This window comes from Mauremys reevesii, linkage group 12 (assembly GCF_016161935.1).
Source record: "Mauremys reevesii isolate NIE-2019 linkage group 12, ASM1616193v1, whole genome shotgun sequence".
NCBI lineage: Eukaryota > Metazoa > Chordata > Testudines > Geoemydidae > Mauremys > Mauremys reevesii.
The window spans coordinates 51,479,616-51,501,581 of NC_052634.1; the positions used below are offsets into that span (position 1 = coordinate 51,479,616).

General features: G+C 54.1%; 2 non-coding genes across 2 annotated transcripts; one reads left to right on the top strand and one right to left on the bottom strand.

Moving 5' to 3' along the window:
* Positions 1–10,210: 10,210 nt before the first annotated feature.
* Positions 10,211–10,292, bottom strand: TRNAS-UGA. Its single transcript has one exon. It is a non-coding gene; the product is annotated as a tRNA-Ser (tRNA).
* Positions 10,293–15,575: 5,283 nt separating this feature from the next.
* TRNAT-AGU lies at positions 15,576–15,649 on the top strand. Its single transcript has one exon. It is a non-coding gene; the product is annotated as a tRNA-Thr (tRNA).
* Positions 15,650–21,966: the final 6,317 nt, after the last annotated feature.

Consider the following 21,966-nt stretch of genomic DNA (forward strand, 5'->3'; position numbering starts at 1 on the left):
AAAGCCCTCCTCCCCCCGCTACAAACCCAGGCTAATGCACACACGCTTGTACCCCACGGTGAGTCTTTTCATACAGGGGGATTTCACCCCCAGCGAACTAAAGGACACAAATCTAAAGCCAGGTCCCCATGCCATGAAGCACACTCGAGACAGCTTTAGCGCACTGGCCATTAGAAGAGGTTTATGTCGCTATTTACAGAAACACGCCTCCTCATTAGCATGCGGAGCTCCTACCGACCAATCAAACCCTCTTGCTGTTACTGCCCGAACCTGCCCCGCCTCTCACAGGCTCTGCTCTGCCACGTGCTGGTGCCGCGCCCGTTTCCCCGCAGGCGGAGCCGGGCCGGCGCAGCTCTGCCCGCCCGGGGCTGCAGCTGGTTCCCTCCGGTTCCCGGCGCTAGAGACTTCGCGTGTCACGTGACCGGGGGCAGGCGCCGCCTCTGGCTGCTCCGAGACTGGAGCATCCCGGGGGGGGGGGGGGGGAACCAGATGGGTCATTAGTGCCCAGCAGCAGCAGCCCCGCCCCCTTCACTCCTCGCGCTCCCCCAGCGCCTCCTGCCCGCTGACAGGGGGGAGGGAGAGGAGCTGAATGCGGGAGTGGGGCATTGGGGAAAGGGGAGGTGGGGGCAGGGCCTGGGAGGAGCCCGAGGGGGGGAGCAGCCCCCCAGCATAGTGGAAACTCGGCGCCCCTACATCGTACTAGTGCAGGGCCGCCCAGAGGATTCCGGGGGCCCGGGGTCTTCGGCGGCGGGGAGCCCTTCCGTTCCTGGACCCGCCGCCGAAGTGCCCAGAAGACCCGCGGCGGCCCCCCCCCCCCGCGCCGCCGAATTACCGCCGAAGTGGGACCCACCGCCGAAGTGCAGCCCGGTCTTCGGCGGTAATTCGGCGGAGGGGGGCCCCGCCGCGGGTCTTCGGGGCACTTCGGCGGCAGGTCCAGGAATGGAAGGGCCCCCCCGCCGCCGAATTACCGCCAAAGACCGGGCTGAACTTCAGTGGCGGGTCCCGCTCCGTCTTCGGCGGTAATTCGCCAGCGGGGGGTCCTTCCGACCCGGAGCGGAAGGACCCCCTGCCAGCGAAGACAGGGAGCGGCAGAAGCTCCTGCGCCCGGCCGCACAAGAGTTTGCCGGGCCCCCCGGAGGGAGTGAAGGACCCCACTCCGGGGGCCCCGAAAAACTCTGGTGGGGGCCCCCGTGGGGCTTGGGGCCTGGGGCAAATTGCCCCTCTTGCCCCCCCTCTGGGCGGCGCTGAGCGGGCATCAGCGCCAGACAGCAGCTGCATTCGAGCAATCCCGCCTATTCGGTGCCGGATTGGAAGAAAACATGGTAAAAATCGTCCTCCAACAATCCCTTTGGAAAGCATGTCTCTAGCTAAGCGCTGGCCATTTCTCCTGCAAAGACACCCTCCCTACTGCCAATCCCCGGCTACCCTGATTAACGTCTTAATGACTCGTTTTTTAAAACAAGTGGTCACGAAAGAAAATGGATCGGACCTTTTGCAAACAGCCTTTTTGTCAACGTTCCATAGAATGGAACACACACATAAATATCTCCTGTCTGTGTGTTCCATTCTATGCATCCGAAGAAGTGAGCTGTAGCTCACGAAAGCTCATGCTAAAATAAATTTGTTAGTCTTTAAGGTGCCACAAGTACTCCTAACCAACTAACAGTTATGGATAAAATATGTTAAATAGGAAACAATTCTAGGTAAAAATGTGTCACAGTGGTGTAAATGTAGAATGTGAGGTGTATCAGAGGGAAAAAAAGTAACCAATGGGGTTTTATGCTAGATTGGGATGGGGGAAGAGGAGCACAAGGCAAAGGCATTGCGGAGGAAGATTTAAACTTAGAGAGACACAGAGAACAAACAGACTGTACGTGACTGGGGAAGCCCGTGAGGGAGGGGGGCTAACAGTGGGAAGACAGACTTAATCACAATTATACAGAACACAGCAAAATCTTATCTATGATCTAACTTAACCAAGACTACACAAATTAGCAAGTAACAAACACAATGCAACAATTCTCTAAGCCTAACTTAACCACAGCTATGCAAAATGAAATTACAATTTATCTAGACTAAAGGCTAAACCTAACCTAATGGGTGCACCTTATACTAGGGGTAGTTCCAGAGGGCACAGTGGTGTGTGCCCAGTGGTGGCTGCAGCAGTGGGGCGGCTGCAAGCAGGCTTATTTCTAGCAGCAAAGGCGCTGTGGAGCTAGAAGCAGATTACAGATACAGACCAAGGAGTTAGCTTGGGTCTGTCTGCTGGGGAAACAAGGCCAGCAGCTAAAATAATAAAATAAAAGTATAGAAAGTTTCTCAGAAGGATTCTTACCAGTCCCCAAGGCAGCAGCAAAGGCAGAGACAGGAACAGCAGCAGCATCAGAGGACACAGAGAGGACTCAATTCGCTTACAATAATCAGGAGATTTCCAGGCAAAATTCATTGTTCGTGGGAGGGGAGTTAAAAATGGGGGTATGCTCAAAAATAAAACGAGAGCGGATAAAGGACCCCCCAGAACCCCTGGCTGATCAGACCAGGCAGCAATGCAGAAACCTTTCTGAGGTCTGATCAGAAAATGTCTGATTATAAAGGCAAACTTAGGCAGTTTCCCACCAGTAATCCTGATAGGCTCCCTCTGTCACAGGGGAGGAGACACAGGGAAAAACTGCAGGTAGGCACAGGACATGCCTGGGCAAGTTCTGAGCTCACAGATATGACTCATATGCTCAGCTATGTGGCCACTTTAGGTCTTGCAGCTCTGGACATTGCCTACCCTACACCAAGCCCAGGTTTAACAAGGTGATAACAGGACTAACTGTTTGAACAGGGCAGTGGTCCCACTTAGCACGCAGCACAAATGGCCATTCCTTTGAGAAGGGCAATGGCTCTTGGTAAACGACTTAAGGGGCCCTCCCTTTGAGAAGGGCAGTGGCCCTGGTAAACAACTTAACAGCCAGGGAGGGGCGGCCACAGGAGGAGAACAAAAACAAAATGGAGTAAGGGGACAGCTGTAAGAAACAAAATGGAATAGGGGGATAGCTGTAACAGACAAAATGGAATAGGGGGATAGCTGTAACAGACACTACTTAGGGAGACCAATCACTTTGTGTTAAAACAACCTCCCACGGCTATAGTCTAACGTCTAGAGTGCCTATATTTAGTGGTTACAGTGTGTAATTTAATACATCAAATCTCACTATGATCACAGAGACAGCGAGACTGACAAACAGCACACTGTATGCATGTCTCATTGTGGCACCTGACATATGAAGAAACTTTTTAAAATGCCTCTTTAGCTTCTGTTACAAATAAACGTCTTCTCGAATTTCACCAATCACTTCTTCTAACTAAGAGAGGAACACCTCTTCAGCCAATCAGATATTTCTTCCATAGCTTGTACTCACAGAGGCAGGACTAACAAACTGGAACTGGCTACGTTGGAATGACGCATCGGAACAGTTACGCACAAGAAGCACACATTGCAAGAGCCAAAGGTGCTAACGTGCTTCAGAAGAGATGTACACACTAAGCAATCTGCTCTTAAAGCAATGACGTCTGTTCCCCAGAGATCCCTGTTAGGCCTGCTCTACACTACGCGTTTATACCAAATTTAGCAGTGTTAAACCGAATTAACCCTGCACCCTTCCACACACCAAAGCCCTTTACCCCCAATTGGGGCTATTGCAGATTGTGTATTTCTTATGCCACCCGATCTTAAACCGTCTGCCCAGCTCCCAATGGGGTCCAAACTCCAAATAGATCCCTTTTACCCTCTATAAGCTGTAAAATCCTGTGACCAGGGCAGCTGCCTAGCAGCCTGCACATCTGCCTAGCAGCCTGTGCATCTGCCTGCCAGCGCGAGAGCTCGTAAGGCACTAATCCGGATAGTGGTGGCTGGGGGGTAAGAGGATGAAAAGCTAGCAGAGTGGTGCAGTGGAAGTGTGCTGGGCCCAAAGGTCAGTAGATTCAAAACCATCCTCTACTACCTGTGTGCTCATTTGTTTTCCCTCTGGGCCTTCAAGCGAGCGGGTGACCAGCAGAGCCCCAAGAGCCTAGGCCATGAGGCAAGAGGTGGCTGAGGCGAAGCGGCCTGCCAGGGAGCTCCCTGGCACCTCTGGCTGCCTGGGCTGAAGGCAAGAGGCAGGCCTGGGCGTGGCGAGGGCCTCCTGTCCCGCAATGAGGCTGCAGTGCTTCCTGGTCCCCTTTTCCCACCCACACCGGCAGGCGGCTGCTGCGGGAGAACACGAGGGAGGCTCTGGGGGCGCTAGGCAGCGCTGTGTGTGTGGCTGTCAGGGGAAAGAGCCGAGGCTCCCGACTCGACCTGCCATTGACTTGCGTGGCTCTGCGCACCGTCAGCCGGGGCGGGGCGGGCCAGGCCGCGGACGTGACTCAGGCTTGGGCCGCATGGCCGCGCTTTCCTGACGAGGCATGAGGCAGGCCAAGAGCTTTGCACAGCGTACAGGGAAGTGGGAGGGAGGTGTCTTTGAGCCGGCCTGTCTCCTCCGCTTCTCCCTTGCCGCTTGGGCGGAGGCGGGAAGGGAGTGAAACGTTCCCGGCTGAAGGTTTTGCGCTCGGCCTTGAGGATTAAGCCTAAGCCTCTGGCGTGGCTGCTTGGAGATGGGCTTTTGCAGCGTGGCCCCCCACACTCTTGTAGGCAGCAGGTGACCCCATTGTGTCCAGGAGGGAGCCTTCAAGGCGGCAAAAGGGGAACATCACGGCTCCCAGCAGACCTTGAGGAGCCCATGAGGAGCCTTCAGTGGCATCCCTGGGGGAGCATAACCCCCCCTCCTTTCCATTAACAGCTGCACTCACTTTCCCATGATACCACAGAGACACCTACCAGCAGCTGGTTTGCCAGGGCCGCTGCCCAGCACCCTGCAGCGCTTCCTGCCAGTGCCAGAGCTCACCAGGCACTAGCCTGGAGCCAGGGCCGCTAGGCGCTGCTGAAGAAAAGCCAGCAGAGGGACACACAGAGGTCGATCAATCAAAACCCTTTTCTGCCATCACCGAGCCACCTGCTTCTTACATGGGGCCTGCAAGCGAGGGGGCGGCTGGCACAGTGCCAAGAGTCTAACCTGTGAGGCAGGATGCGGCTGATGCCCGCAGCCTGCTGGGGAGCTCCCAGAAGTTATTAAGGGACAGAGACTCCTCAATGCCCTTAGTAACAAGGGTTTGGGGTTCCCCAAGGCCAGTAAGGGGGTCACTATGTCGGCCTTATAACCCTGGGTGTCAGGTCGCAAGTCTAGGGGCTTGGCTACACTTGCAAGTTAGAGCCCATTAAAGCAGCCCCGGGCGCCCTAACTCCTGAGGTGTCCACACTGGCAAGGCACATGGAGCGCCTGGGCTCTGCAGCTGGAGCGCTCCCGGTAACCCACCTCCATGAGAAGCATAAAGTTCACTTTGCCTCAGCTGAAATGCCCAGGTGTGAGTGTGACGACGTGTTGTATTACTGCACTGTGATTGGCCTCTGAAAATGTTCCATAATCCCCTGAAGTCAAGTGCCCACTGTGGTCATTGTTTTGAAATCGGCATGCGGATATTCCCTTTCAAAGCTCTGTTTCTGACAGCGGCTGCTTATCTGCTCCGGGACAAAGCAACCATTAGTGTGGAATGCTGCTGCCGCTGATGCAGGGTGTGTGTGTGTGAGAAAGAGAGGTGGGGGAGGGGTGGTCTGCTGCTCTCTGAACTTACAAGACAGCATGCTGACACACTCTCAGACCCCCAAAACACACTGTCTCTCCCCCCACATACACACTCCACCCCCGCCCCCCATTTGAAAAGCACATTGCAGCCACTTGCACACTGGGATAGCTACCACAGTGCACTGCTCTCTGTGGCATTTGCAAGAGCTGCTAGTGTGGCCACTCCAGTGCACTTGCAGCTGTCAGAGTAAACACACAGCAGCATTTTCCCTGCTGTGGTCTCCGAGGGCTGGTTTAACTCCCAGCGCTCTACATCTGCAAGTGTAGCCAAGCGCTAAATTTGCCAGGCCAACCTAACTCCTAACATATTTGAACCTCTTCTTTTCACACGGTTGCTCAGTCTCACGGGCTGCTTTGTCTCCAGACAGATCCATTCTCTTTCAGAACAGCCTTGCTCTTTCTGTCTGTGTCAGAGTAAACACTCCCCTTCACTCTATTCTCAGACAAACACTAGTATTAACTGTTTGCTACTGATGGGTTTAGAAAGCATTTGTCAAATGGAAGATGCTGTTCCTGGAGGACAGTTCTGAAGATCCAGTACTTTATACAAGAAGAGAGGAGTTTTTCACCCCAGATGGGGCTTGAACCCACAATAGCTGGTTTAGGAAGCCAATGCCTTATCCATTAGGCCACTGAAGAGCGGTAGAAAGATAGATGGAAATTCCCTCTCATAATTGCACATTTCTCACATTCACTCAGAAGCCAAATACCCATTTAATCACCTTACAGAAATGTCTGCATCCCCTGGCAGCGAGGCAACTGGGCAGGTCGCTGACAGAGCTGAGCACCACCTTTCTGCCAGCCATCGTTAGAGAAGAACCCCACCCTAGAGTCACCCCTCCCTCCTTCAGCACCTCCACGGCTGTGGCTCTGAGTGGCAGTAGGATGATTAGGGGGTGAATCCGGGGCTGGAAGGGGGTAAGGTCGGCCTGTAAGGAGGAACCAGGTGGGGCAGACCCAGGGGGAGGCTGTGGGCTGCTGGTCAGTTTAGATTAAAGCTGCACAGCGACCTGACACCCAGGGTTATACCTCATCAGGAAAGCGCGGCCATGCTGCCCAAGCCTGAGTCACGTCCGCAGCCTGGCCCGCCCCGGCTGACGGCGCGCAGAGCTACACGAGTCAATGGCAGGTCGAGTCGGGAGCCTCGGCTCTTTCCCCTGACAGCCACACACACAGCGCTGCCTAGCGCCCCGAGAGCCTCCCTCGTGTTCTCCCGCAGCAGCCGCCTGCCGGTGTGGGTGGGAAAAGGGGGCCAGGAAGCAGTGCGGCCTCATTCCAGGACAGGAGTCCCTCGCCACGCCCAGGCCTGCCTCTTGCCTTCAGCCCAGGCAGCCAGAGGTGCCGGGAGCTCCTGGCAGGCCGCCTCACCCAGGAAATAAGGAAAAGGTGATGAATAAAGAAGTCAGGAAATAGCAAGGAAATGAAGAGGTTTGTCAAATGGGTTTCTGCCCCATTTACCGTCTTCTCAGCTACCGCTCAAAGTTAAAGACCTAAAGTCGACCTATCGGCATAAGTACAGATGGTTGGATGGGAATTAAAAGGAGCTGCTGTCACAAGTGTTAGGTGCCTGCAAGCAGCATGCAGAGCATTTAAAAACACCGCAATTAGAGGCTCAGATGAAACGTTTGCCATAAATCAGAAGCGATAATAGGACCACCACCAGAACGCCACTCTAGGTAAACGGCAGAGTAATGGAGGCTGTTAGAGGCAAAAAGTCATTCCTCAAAATTTGGAAATCAGATCCTAGTGAGGATAATAGGAAGGTGCACAAACTCTGCCCTGTTAAGTGTCAAAGTGTAACAAGTCAGGACAAGAAAGAATCTGAGAAGCAACGTGCTAAAGACACAAAAGCTAAGTATAAATCCGGTCAATGCGAGTCCTGGCCTGTCCCCGCAGAAAGGTGAACCCCCTCTGTGGCTGGAGTGAGCTCCTCTAAGCCGACCTCACTACAGACCTGCGCCAGGTAGTGCTCATTGTAAAAATGTTTCCTCTGACGGTTGGGAAAACAGGACCAGCGGTGCTCAGGCCGGCTGACACAATTAAAATCCCCCCCAACAACAAACATCATGCAGTGCAGAGGAAGGGAGCCTTTGATCTTCCCTCTCAAGCCTTAACTGGGGACCATACACACTAATATAGCAGTAACCAGTGCCACAGAGCACAAAGCCCACCAGTAATGACCTCCCTGGTCGGAGCTCCAGCCCCTTCTGTACTAGCACCGTGAATGTGAAAAACAAGACTCCAGCCCCATCGTTCTTCCCTGGCCAGGAGGCCCTTCCTCCAATCACCCTCTGCCTATTGAGCTACCCTAGAGTTGTTAACGTGCATTTCCTGAACACCCACCATGGCCAAGTCCAGCTGCTCCAAGGCACTGAACATCAAGCGCCTCCCCCTGGGCCCCCAAATCCCTGCCACCTTCCACAGGGCCACTTTTACAGATGCCCCTTCCCTGGTACTGCCCTTGCTCAGCTGCGCAGAGGAGTTTTCACCCCACTCCTGCCTGTCACTGCCCAGCAGCCCTCTGGCACCATTCCTGAGGGTCACCCTGCCTTGCTCTCTTCCTGCCATATTGGGAAAGACAGATCCCATCTCTCCTTGGTAAAGGTCAGGTGGGCCAACTAGGGGCAGAAGCCCATTCTATGTTTTCCTACTGCAGAGCCCAAGATCAGAGACTCACCATCAGTGCCACCCAGAGGGGAGGCAAGCAGGGCAATTTACCCCAGGCCCCATGAGAATACAGTATTGCAACTTTTTTTAAATTGAACGGGCTCCCAAAAATGCTTTGTTCCAGACCCCTAAATGCTCTAGGGCAGCCCTGCTCATCTTTGGTGCTGACACACCACTGTGCTCCCAGAGAACAAGCCAGTAGGGCACAAAGAGGGATGAAAGGGCCTGCCAAAGCCTGGGACTGAACCAGGGACCTTTAGATCTTCAGTCTAACGCGCTCCCAACTGAGCTACTTTGGCAGCTGTGTGGTAATGTTTGGGCCTGTTGCTTCTCTGCCCGGGATGTTTTTGCAGCAGTTGCAGACAAAAAGGACGTCATTGGGAGGTGCCCATGAAGACAAGACTCGCTTTTGCCTGCCTTGCTCAGCTTGATTTGCTGCCTCACCCCGTTCCTGCCCTAGTGCCTGGGTTGACCTGGTGGTGGAAGGGGACTGGGGGCCAGTGGCGCGGGGAGGAAGTTGAGCTGGACCCTGAGCTAGACTAGACCCTGGCGGTGAGAGTCTGGCCACCACCTGCCGCCCCACCCTGTTGTCCTGGCTTCCCCCACTGGGCGTCATTTCAGGAGGGAAGTGGGGCTTCTGCCTCCCCTCCCCGATTTTCACACCGCAGAGGAGTGCGAACAGGAAAACGAACGGCTGCTCCACACCCCCACCGGAGGAACCCGACGCCCTTAGCTGTGGGGAGTAAGAAGTGGCTGTTGGCTGACAGGGCCTGTCCCCGAGGAGCTGGAACAGCAGCTGGCGCCTCCCCCTCGGTTCCAGGCTGTGGGAAATGCTCATTGCCTGGCTGCATGGGTGGCTGCTGCTCCGTGCTCTGGGGAGCGTCTGTATTGCTCTGTCAACCCCCCGTCTTCACTGAGCCAGTCTGGTAAGGTCCCAAGTGCCCCCTCCGGCCTGGCAGCTGAGAGTCTGTGCAGACATCAGCCCCCCTGCCAGCCCCACAGGCAGCAGCAGCGCCAGCCCCCCAGCACCACAGGGGCACTCAATGCACTTCCTGTGGGGAAATGGCTCCTTGGCGTCCAGCTGCTAGAGTGAGAGCCAGGAGAGAGCAGTGTCTGGCTCAGCTTGGGGGAGAGAAGAGACCTGGTGAGTGCGGATCTCCCTCAGCCTCCCCCACAAGGCTGGTCAGTTGTATTGTCACTGTGATAGTCAGTGCTTCCCTTCAGGGCTGGCCCTAGAGGGATCTGTGACAAAGCCCCCCATATCCACCCCAGGCCCTGCCCCCACTCCACCCCTTCCCCAAGGCCCCACCCCTGTCCCATCTCTTCCCACCCTGCACCTTCCTGCCCCATTCCTCTCCCTCCCCCACCTCTTCCCGTCCCTGCTCCTCCCCATCCCCCGCCAGCCCCTCCTGCACCCCACTGAACAGCTGATCACTGGCAAGTGGGAGGTGCTGAAGGGGAAGAGCAGGAGCTTGTCAGCAAGGCCTGTAGTGGGGGGGGGGGGAGCTGGCTGCCAGTGGGTGCTGAGCACCTATTTTTCCTCTGTTGGTTCTGCAGCCCCGTAGCTCCCATGGAGTCACTGACTTGGCTCCTTTCACACGCTAGAGAGAGGAGCAGAACCAGGGCTATGGCTGATCTATGGGGCACCAGGTGAGTGGCAGAGGCTTCAGGTGCTGAGAGTTTGCCTGACCCCTCAGGGACACAGTGTGAGGTGGTGTCCCAGGGATCTCTATGAAAGGAGCAGAACAGGATTTACTTGGGGTGGGGAGAGAATTGAGAGTGTCTCAGGGGGTTGTACAGAGGTGTTGCCCGGGTGAGACTGGCTAAAATACAGGCCTCGCTGTGAGCAGGATTCAAACCTGTGCAAGGGAACCCTAGTGGATTTCAAGTCCAACTCCTTAACCACTCGGCCATCACAGCTGTGAGCACAAAACTGCCCCAATGCCAGAGAAACTGGTAAAGAATCACAATGCCCAGGTGTGAAGTCATCTGAACTACAGAATTCCCACCGCAAACCTGGCTCCCAAAGCACAGGGGGGATTTGGTGTTTGTTCTCTTTGCTTAACTATGTCAGATGTATTCACCCACGAAACCTCATGCTCCAATATGTCTGTTAGTCTATAAGGTGCCACAGGACTCTTTGCTGCTTTTACAGATCCAGACTAACATGGCTACCCCTCTGATACTCCTAGTGACACTCTCCAATGGATACCCATCCTCCACCCACTGTGAGGTAGGTAGGAGCGGTTCATTATTATCCCTACTTGAAAGAGGAAGAAGCTAAGGCTGAGAAAGGAGAATTGATTTGTCTTAGGTCACACAGCCAGCCAGTGGCAAAGTTGGGAATAGGACCCAAGAGCCCTGATTTTGAAACTAACCATCAGATCGTGAATTTCAAACACTGAATGACCTGAATAAAGTGCTCGCAGATGAGCTCCAGACGAACAACAGTGCATAGTAATTATTCAGCAAGTATTTGAGGAGAACTGCAATGTTAGAGAGAATCATGAACTGCTCAGAGACCATTAATGCAGCAAAGCACTAAAATTTGTCAACATATAACAGGTTATGACTTATTTCCTTGGTCTTCAAAGAGAACAACAAGGACCTGAGTCTCCTCCCTGTCAATAACCCCCTGCTCAGCCAATCAGGGTAGAGACAGGATGGGAGGCTGAGGGTTCTCACCAGAGAGCCCAAAGGATGGCCCAGGTCACAGGTGGGGATCACTGCCCGAGCACTATTTCAGCCCCACATTTTTGGGTGGACCTCCCACAGTGGGAGCTGCAGAGCACTCCCCCGCAACACACACACACACACACACACACACACACCGCTCCTGGTGTTGGGAGGGGAACAGGTGAAAGGACAAAAGAAGCAAGAGACAAAGAGAAAAGAGGGAGGGAGGGATGGAGGAAAAGGTGAAACAGAAAGCACAAACCCTAATGTCCCCACTGATTCTATGGGACAAAATCCCAGGTGCGGAATAAAATTCTGCCTCCTTAAGTTCGTGTTTTCCATGCCTAGAATTCAACTGTCACCAGATGGATCAGACTGAACAGGTTTCAAACCTCGAGGAGGCTTCAACCTTCTAAACAGGGATGGCTGTTTTCTAGTAAAATCACTAAAAGGGAAGGAGAAAACTCGAAAAAGGTTCCTCCTGGCACTCACGTCCGTGAACCCGAATACTCTCTCAGTCCTCAAAGAGAGACCTGGAGAAGGAGACTTGCTGAAGCAAAGCCACAGGGGTCTCTGAGGGTTCCCTGGCCCCTCACCCCTGTCCTGCCTGGCTGATGTCAGCATCTCTCTGTGAGGTCACCACCTCCCCACCACCTTTGACCAATAGTCTGAGGTCCTGCAAAAGGCCTTTGTGATGTCACTGCCACACCCCTCCCTTGCTGTGCTAATGTCCTGCCCCTGGCCAGGCACTTTGGAGGTTTGAGCTACTCCCTGTGGATCACCCCACTCAAGGAGCGTTCGTTCTAGGAAGCAAGCCGGCTAGACAGGAAAACATCAGACACTGCTCCCAATGGTACACTCAGTTTTTCAGAAATTACTCGACCTTATGGCCAGAAGAGACCATTAGAGCATCTAATCTGACCCCCTGCATATCACAGGCCTCCTGTATGATACAATAGCTACTTTTGGGGCAAACACATACCAGAAAGGCATCTAGTCTTCATTAAATGACATCAAGAGATGGAGAATCCACCACTTTCCTTGGCAGGTTGTTCCTGTGGTGAATCATCCTCTCCGTTGAATTTTTGTGCCTTAGTTGTAATATGAATTTATCTCTTTTCACCTTTCAGCCATTGGATCTTGTTACGCCTTTCTCTGCTCAATTAAAGAGCCCTTTAATACACAATCTTTTCTCTCCATTAAGGCCTTTCAACACTTCAATGAAGTCACCTTTCAATCTTCTTTTGATAAGCTAAACAGGTGAGCTTGTTCAATAGCTCACTAGAAGGCATTTTTCTCCAGCCCTCAGAACATTTGGTGGCTCTTTGCTGCTCCAGCTCCAATTTCACAACATCTTTTTCAAATGAGGACACCAAAACTGGAGGCAGTATTCCAATATCAGTCTCACTGATGCTGTGTCACCTCCTGTGACGTTATTGACATAATCTGTAACTGCATAGATCACCGTTGCAACCACTGTTGTATATTTGCAGCCAATATTGTAGAAACGTTGTCGTGTAAGGGGTGTATGGAGAGGTTCTGATAGGCTGATTATAATGATGCTATCTCTACAAGTGTATCATTTTTGTAGTTGATGTTATGAATGTTGGCTCTATGCTGCCCGTATTTCAAACTTGTGCTCTGCTTCCGGGGAACACCCCAGCCAGACAAGTTGGTGTTAGTTCTGCCTAGCCTGCTTGATGACCCATTAAGGACCATCAGCTATACAATCGACCCATTGAGAGAAGGCAGATACACCTTGTGACTCAGCAAGGTATGCAGGACCTGCCTATGGACAGAACTCTAAGGTTTTTCTATGCCACGTGCTGGATAGAGTGTCCTTGGGACAAAGAAAGCAAAGACCACATGGCAAGAGACTATAAAAGGCTGATACCTTGTCTCCAATCCTGCTTCATACTTCTGGAGGGACTTTGCTACAAACTGAAGCTCTATGCAAAGGACTGAATGACCCATCCTAGCTGTGGATGGACTCGAGAGACTTGATTTGAACCTGCAGTTTATTCCATCACTGCTACAAGCCTGAACCAAGAACTTTGCCATTACTGTATGTGAAGGGTTAAAATCCATGTGCATTTTATATAACAACCTGGTGTATGTATTGTGCCAGCTCTTTTCCAGACCCAAAGTCCAGAGTATGGTCAAGGGACCAGAGGCCTAGCAAATAGTGATCAGCTAAGAGAAGGTGGGGTAAACAGAAAGCCTTGCTTGCTAAAATAGGCCTGGTCAGCAAATTGCTAGGTGTTGGATCTAAGAACTAAATAATTGTGTCTTATTCAGAGTTGCAGATTGAACAAAGAATCCCTGTTCCTATTGTGTTAGTCTCTTTTGTAGGGAGACGTTCTTCCCACAGATCCAACCTTGAGTTTATGAGAAGTTGGCACATGTCAGTATAAGATATGGCATCCTTCCACCTCTCTTCCCAGGGACCAATGCTGCCTTTAGACACACAGAAAACAATCTTTATTGCCATATACTTTCACTGTTTCTTTGCTTTAACCCCTAGGAATGTACCTGTTGGACAATCAAAAGAGTTGCTCCATTCCTATGGACCTCAAATCAGAATTCAACATATATATTTTATACTACTAACATTTTATCAAAGTATTAATTAAATGTTAACTTGCTAACTTGAGACCATGGGTGGAGACATTATGTAACCTGTTAACCATTGGCTACTGTGCTATCTTGTCTTGTTGCAAAACCTATCCCAGGGTGTGGAACTGCCTACCCCATCACTTTCCCCCGCCCATGGAAAACCTATATATTCTATTGTAATCAATTGATTGGCAGTGTCTCTGAGCTTAATAAGCAAGGTGACACTCCGCCAGTGCTGTGTGTAATAAACTCCTATGCTTGACCTCAACACGGTGTAGATTTATGTCCTTCATAGACACCTGCTGAATAAAGAGGAGATTCAGCATCCAGCACCCAGTGGTGCCTGGCTGAATGCGTCTCCTCTCCCCACAGCTTGGTGATCTTTTGAGGAAATGGAGAAGACTGCCTTTGCCTAGCTGTACATTGCTTGCAAAAGAAACAGGTCTTTCTGGTGACAAGTGTTGAAAGGAGCCACTAGACGAATGCGGAGACAAAAAAAAATCCCCCAACTGAACTTGCATCTGTGGATGCTGAAGCCACAACACAGAGCGCTAAACGCTATATGACCACGGCTGGTGTCAGAAGAGTCTCTACCAAAGCCTTTTTCCACCAGCAGGGGCCTCTCTGTGCACAGAACTCCTGGTCAGTTGATGGCTGCAGGCAGTGGAGAACTCTATTTTGGCATCTCTTTGTCTCTTTTGTGGTGAACATCTGCAGTGACTGTTAAAGGGCCTCTGGATAGTGGTCTTTGGGAAGAGCTGGCTGAAGAGCCTTCCTAGTAACCAGGAAATCCTGGCTTGGCCTGACAGTTCTTCCTTGCTGAACCTAATGTCTCTGTTGGCTCCTTTTTTGTATCTCTTTTCATAAAAAGAAAAGATCTGTCAGCAGAATCCTTCTAAGTGGTGGTTCAAGACAGAGAGAGCCTTCCTTGCGGCTGAGTCTTGGTGCCATGGGGCATGTCTCACCACTGCAGTGCCTCCTGTTGGCCGTCCTGGCAGTTAGCTCTGGTCCCCCGGTGCGCCTTTTTCTAGTGGCGTCTGGCTGCCATCTGTTCTATCATTAGGACTCATGTCGCTCTCAGGACTTCAATGTCCTCTTATGGACACAGCCCTCTGGCTGTGCCCCACTCAGTTCTCTCTCCTCTTCCAGGGGGCAACTGTCCTCTACCCAGATGCTTGCCTCAGTGGCCAGCTGCAGTCCAGGGTGTAGCCACCTGTGTCAGCGGCGACTGAGGCAAAAGGGGTGCACCTTCAACCCCACCATCTGTTTCCCTGGACCACTTCCCCACAGACCTAGCACCTTCCTCCGCCTTTGTATCAGGGCCTCAGTCTGGCAGTAGTCGGCCAGGAGGTCACTCATGCTCCCCATACCCACCCAGCACTACTCTGATCATGGTGCCCTTCCTTCAGGGCAGCCAATCCTCCCTCCTCAAACTCCAAGGATGGACTGACTCTTGCTGTGCTCAGCAGTCCTTTATATACGGGTTGCTCCAGCAAGCCTTCTCCTGATTGGGTCTCCCAAGAAGCCCTTTCCTGACTGGCTGAGTTCTGCACAGCCTCTGCAAGGCTGCCTTAATCTTTCTCCTGTTTGTTTGGGGCAGCCACCCCACCACACTTGGAAAGCGGCAAAGGAGAAGTCTAGAGCTGAAGGAAAGGTGACCATGACTCAGAACTGAGCCAAGGTTGCTGCGACTGAAACACAGATCACTAACCGCTATATGATCACAGTGGCTGGTGGGAGAAGACATGTTAGAAGCCCTCTGTCAACTCAGCTGTGGCTTGCTGTGCACGGAGAGCCAGACACCTGAAGGTTTGCAAGTCTTGAGGGAAATGGGGAACGTCTGTACTTTGGAATGTGCAGGCGTTGTCCTGGGCCATCAAATGGAACAGTTGTAAACACCTTTTTGAGACAGGCACCATGGCTTAGTTGGCTAAAGCACCTGTCTAGTAAACAAGAGATTCTGGGTTCAACTCCCAGAGGTGCCTTGTTGCATGGCTTTTGTCTCCTCTGCTCACATTTTCCTGTGTCATCTTAAGAAACAGAAGAGACCTCCCTTGGTATCCAAGTAATTGCTTGCTAAGGAAAAGGCTTCTTTGGAAAGAGGCATTGGAAAGAATCAAATCACAAGCCTGGAGCTGATGAAAAGGCTGCTGTGACTGGCATTGGCATGGCGGTTGCTTCGACTGCAATTGCTGCAACACGAGAGCCTGTGCCACACGTCCTTGTGATTCGCTGGGGATGTCCACACACAGAGGCCATGTCACCTTCCTTTTGATTGTCAGTGATGAGAAATGGAGCAGCTGGGAGAAAAGTCCCAGAGAGCGGCACCGTGGCTAAGCTGACCAAGGCACCTGCCAGGTAAAGTGGAGGTTAGGGATGCAGCACCCAGTGGTGCCTTGCCAAATGTGTCTGCTCTTCCCACCTTTTGGTCAATCTTTCGAGGAAGCAAAGAAGACTGCCTCTGCCTTGCAGTGCAAATGCTTCAAAAAGAAACCGGTCCTTTTTTCTGACACGTGTCGGACGAGGCACCTAAGAAACGTGGGGACAAGGAAAAGGTCATCGTAACTCAACTTGCATCCATGGCTCTTGAGGCCACAACGCAGAGCACTTTTCTGAGATAGCACAGCGACAATGGACACTGCTTGACTCGCATCGTAGCAAAGGAGCTTCCTAGCAAGTTGGAAGAAACTATGAAAGAGGGGAAGAGATATCATGACTTGGACTCTCTCCCCCCACAACTCAACATCTGGAAACACACCTGGAGAACAAAGCCTGAACTGAACTGATTCAGAAATCAGAAGAGAATAATATTAATACATTTAAACCAAAGTCCCCAAACAGACTAGCGTTGGTTTCTCAGCAGAAAATTTTCAGTTTGGGGAATTTTGTTTTCTCAGTCAGACTTTGCCAAGGGAAGCAGGGAGAAAATGTTTGAGTTGCCTCCTTCAGAACAGCTTGGCCTAGACACTAGCTCTGGTTCACTGTTGTGGCCTTGCTCAGGATGGGTGTATTTTAATTATTTGGGGAGGTCTCAGGGTGTTTGGGGGAAATGATGAGGATGTTACCTTTTGAGATAAAAATTAAGAAATACGGGACTAGAGAATTTTTTAAAAAATCTGGGATTTAGACATTTTATTTAAAGCAAGGGGGGGGATCTGAGTTTCTGAGAAGGTTTTTGTTTGCAAGAAGCAACATTGTTTGATCTGTCATTGTACCAAAGGAGGAGATGTTTGTCAATAAAGAAGCTGTGAAGACTAAATGCACCCAGTGAGGATGGGATTCAAACCCATGCATGCAAAGCACAATGGATCAGTAATACATCACCTTAACCACTCAGCCACCTCATCTGAACTATCAAAAAAAGACATGAGGAGAAATCTAAGGCCAGCAGAGATCCGGCCAATATGGAGTTTTTAAATACTAAGCGTAAGCAGGGGCTGAATGAGCTCCCCCCTCCAACCCCATCCATCCCCCCGTGTTCCTTGACGCCTCCCCCCCCCCCCGGGACCCCTGCCCCATCCACCCTCCTTCCCTGTACCCTGACTGCCCCCCGCCACCCCATCCAATTCCTGATGGCCCCCCAGCACCCCTGCCCCATCCAACCACCCCTTCTCTCTGTCCCCTGACTGCCCCTGGAACCCTTGCCCCTGACTGCCCCCCACCGCCCCATCCAACCCCTGCTCCTTCCTGACTGCCCCACCAGGACCCTTGCCACTATTCAATCCCCCAGTTCCCTGCCCTCTGACCCCACACCCCCAAACTCCCCTACACTCTCTCCAACACCCCCTCCCTGCCCCCTTACCGCGCTGCCTGGACGTGGCTGGCGGCGCTACAGTCCAGCCGCTGCTGGAGCCGGGAGCCCGGGGACACGGGGCCGGGACAGGAGTCGCGCGGCCGGAGCTGGAGGATGTGGCAGGAGCCCAGCGGCCGGAGCCAGGCGGCTGGCCGGGCGGAGCCAGAGCTGGAACCGGGCAGCCGGGGCTGCCGCCACGCCCGGACCCGCGCTGCCGGAGCCCGGCCCCCTGGCAAAACAGCAGGAGACGGGCGGCTGGAGCCATGGGGCCAGGCCGGGCCAGAGCTGGGGGGCCGTGTCCGGAGCCGGGTAGGTGGGGTCGCGGCCACCGCCGTGCCCGTACCCACACTACCGGAGCCGGGCAGCCGGGGATGCAGGCCTGGGGAGGGTCGGGGACGCGGGGCTGGGGAGGGTCGCAGCTGGAGCCGGGCGGCCGGGGACGCGGGGCGGTCCGCGGCCGGAGCCGGGCGGCGGGGGACGCGGGTGAGCCGGGGCGTGGGGCTGGGAGGGTTGGGGCCGGGCGGCCGAGGAGGGTCGGGGACACTGGGCCGGGGCTGGGCGGCCGGGGACGTGGGACCAGGCGGCTGGGGAGGGTCGGGGACGCGGGGCCGGGGCCGGGCGGCGGGGGACGCGGGACCGGGCGGCCGGGAGGGTCGGGACGCGGGGCCGGGCGGCCGGGGATGCGGGCTGGGGAGGGTCGGGGCTGGGGACACGGGGCTGGGGAGGGTCAGGGTCGGGGACGCGGGGAGGGCCGCGGCCAGAGCTGGGCGGTCGGGGACACGGGGCCGGGGTGGGTAGCGGCCAGGGCCGGGCGGCCGAGGAGGGTCGGGGGCGGGGCCGGGGCCGGGCGGCCGGGACGCAGGGCTGGGAGGGTCGGGCCGGGCGGCCGGGGCGCGGGGCTGGGGAGGGTCAGGGCCGGGAACGCGGGGCCGGGCGGCCGGGCGTGGGGCCGGGCGGCTGGGGACGCGGGGCTTGGGTGGGCCGCGGCTGGGGACCAGCCGGGGCACACGGCCCCCCTAATTCCCTACCTCAGCATCGTCTTCCTTGTCCTGAGCGGGAAGCCTGCTTGCTTCTCAGCCCTCCCAGGCTTCCCGTGCGAACAGCTGATTCGCGGGAAGCAGGGCGGGAGGAGAAGCAGGGAGGAGCATTCATGGCAGGAGGTGGAGGCAGAGCTGAGGTGAGCTGGGGCCGCAGCAGGGAGCACTTGTTAAATTTAAATGCCCTTTTAGAACCAGTTTGTCCCACAGGGAACAAACGGTTCTAAAAGGGCTTCTAAATTTAACAACCGGTTCCCGCGAACCGGCTGCAGCTCACCACTGTACCTAGTCCGTCCTGATGGAGGGGTAGGTGGGTGAGGAATAGCTTTTATTGGACTGCATAGAAGTGATTGAGAACATCACCCTAAACCAGTGATTCCCCAAACATTTCACACTGTGCCCTCTTAGCCATGCCTGTGGCCCCTCGGAAGCCACGGTTGAGAAACGGGTAAGTGGTTCGAGGCTGGGCTGGAAGCCAGGGGCCCAGGCTGAGGGTGGGGTTAGGGAAGAGCTGGGGCAGAGTGGGGCTGAATGGGGCTCCCTCCCTGCCCTCCATGGGGGCTGGCTCAGGCCCTGAGGTGCCCCCATGAATGTTCCTCTGTGTCCCCCTAGGAGTCATGCCCCACATTATGGGGACCACTGAACCCTACTCACTAAGCAGTGTAGCCTGATTTGGGGAGGGTTAGTAGGGATAGTGGAATTTATCCACTTAATTTAGTTTTATTTAATAATTAATTTTCTAATTAATTAGTTATGTTAATAATAATTGATAGATATTAATAATATGGATATGGCTCGCCAATATGTGTGATCAGAAGATAAAGTTCGTCTTGAATCAGGCTTCACAGAATTTAATACAAGGAGATTGAGGTATGTGACAGAAAAACTATACTGAGACAGAATTAGTCAAACAAGACCTTTTATTTAAAATCAATGAAGCAATAAGTAAATATAAAATGTTAAAAGCAGTTTGAGATTACAAAGTTACAAAATATCACAGTTCTAAATGTTCTTTGCAACAGTAGTACTAGAGTGAATTTTACACCTTTGCTAGAGGAAGTTACAAAGAAACTGGTTATGAGTTAAACCCTTTTAGTTTAGATGTTTTAAAGTAAAACAGAAATAAGTTCATACTTACAACTTTGAAAAGAATTAATACTACGACTTAGTATTGACAGCTTTCATAGGAGAGAGAGGCTTCGAAGCAGGTTGAGACGATAAGAAAATAGAGAGGTGTATCGCCTGCCCTAATGGAGGATTGTCACCCTTTTTATAGGGAGAAATCCTTCCTCCTATGCCCAAATTTGTCTTTCCCCCATGGAAAGGTGAGGGTACCTGTTTCCATAGGCTGACCTTTTGTGTACGTATTAAATGACGCATCTGCAGGTATATGTGTGAAATTTGTGGGCAAAAATCCCCCACTTTGCACCTAACTAGGTGAAAGGTTAGCAGATATTCAAAAGTCCCTAGACAATTTGCGTAGGTTTGTCTCCTATTATTACTTTTCTGAGTAAGGGTCTTAAAGGTTGCTTTCAGCATCACAGAGGAAATAGGCCAGGATGTCTGGCCTAGAAGCTTCTAGGTATCTTGCATTACAGCTTATTGCAAATTCTATTAATCTATGCAGCCTACACACTTTTATCAAAAAGACATTTTATACAGACCAACAGATTAATCCTCAGGGCTACAGCAGCGGCTAGTGATGCCAAAGCCCAGGGACAGGGAGAACAAGTGTGGGGGCCCCAGAACCGGAACCATGCCCCCCCACTTCTGTCTGTGGCTCCGCCCCCTTCCACACCTTCCACCCACGGCCCCATCCACTGTCACCTCTGTTCCACCCCTTCCCCCACTGGCCCCACCATGTCACTCCTTTACCCCTGCCCCGCTGCGGCCCCGAGACCAGAGAAGCTGCAGCCCCCGGGCCATAGCAGGGAGTGGGAGCTCCTCCAGCCCTGGGGCTGACATGGGGGAGACTTTTCCAGGGGGGGCCAATTTGGCCAGGGCCCCTAGTCATGGGCCCCACTGCCCCCTTGGTGACGCAAGGTTTGGGGAGGCTGAGCCCCCCCCCCCCGAGCCTCCATTAGGAGCCGCCCAGGCTACCACTGCTCAGTGGGTGGCCAGTCTCCCTGTGTCTCTGCTGTTCGTGCTGGGGAGCCCGGCCGGCCTTAGGGGTGGGGCCCCCCGGCAGCCGCCCAGGGCTCCAGGGGGTCAAAGGGCACCGTGTGGCAGTGCAAAGGTGCTCACTGCTCTCCCTGCCCCAGTGCTCCTCCGTGGCCCCATAGAGGGCTGGGGGGAGCGAGGAGCAACACTATGTGCTCCATGCGTCCTGGTCACTTTCCCCAGCTGGGCTGTGCTGTGAGGGGAGCATCAGAAGCTGCTGCTCTCTGCCCTCCCCTGATGCAGCCCGGCTGAGGAAAGTGACCTGGATGCAGGGAGCTCGGATGATGTCACTTCTCGCCCCTCCCCACGCCCTGCAGCCCCTCGGGGTGCCCGGAGGAGCAGCATCCCAGGGAGGAGCAGGCAGCAATGCCGGCAGCTCCATGTACACAGATCAGTGTCCCCACATGGGTGCAGGAGGGGGTGCAGGGGTTAGGGATGAAGGGGGTGCAGCAGAGGGGCAATGGCTGGTGGCACAGGAGCAGGGGCGGCTCTAGGATTTGCGCTGCCCCAGTAGGGCGGCACGCCACGGGGGACGCTCTGGCGGTCGCCGGTCCCGCGGCTCCGGTGCATCTCCTGCAGACGTGGCTGCAGAGTGTCCGCTGGTCCCGCGGCTCCGGTGGACCTCCCACAGGCATGCCTGTGGATGCTCCACCAAAGCCACGGGACCAGGGGACCCTCCGCAGGCACGTCTGCAGGAGGTCCACCGGAGCCGCCTGCCGCCCTCCCGTGGGATGCTGCCCCAAGCGCGCGCTTAGCGCGCTGGGGTCTGGAGTCGGCCCTGCACAGGAGGGGAGTGTGGGAGTTAAGGGCAAAGGCGACAGTGTAGGGGTTAGGGCACAGGAGGGGGCAGGAGTTAGGGGTGAAGGAGGCACAAGGGTTGGGAGTGCAGGAGCTAGCTGTAAACGGGGAGGCGGATCGTCCGGGGCAATGGGGAAGTGCCAAAGTACAAGTTTTGCCCCGGGCACCATTTCGCCTAACGCTGGTCCTTGGTCACATTTCTTGCTGGGAGGGGGAGGGGAGAAGAGGCGTTTTCTCTCTGTTTCTTTCCTCTCCATTTTCTGCTCCTTCCTTCAATTCCAGAAACCTCCCTTGTGTTTCAGACTGTGCAGTGATGCCCTCCCCACCCCAGGCCTCTGGAGCCTTTGGAGCAGAAAGTTCCCAGGAGCTGAGGGTGAATCCAGGGGTGAGTAGCTGGCAGGAAGGAGCCCTAGCAGCTCTTCTGGGAGCACAGGGGAGGAATGACTCCCCCCTCTCTAGATTCTCCCCATGGGGCTCTGGGGAGCAGGGAGGGTTGTGTGATAAATTCCATCCA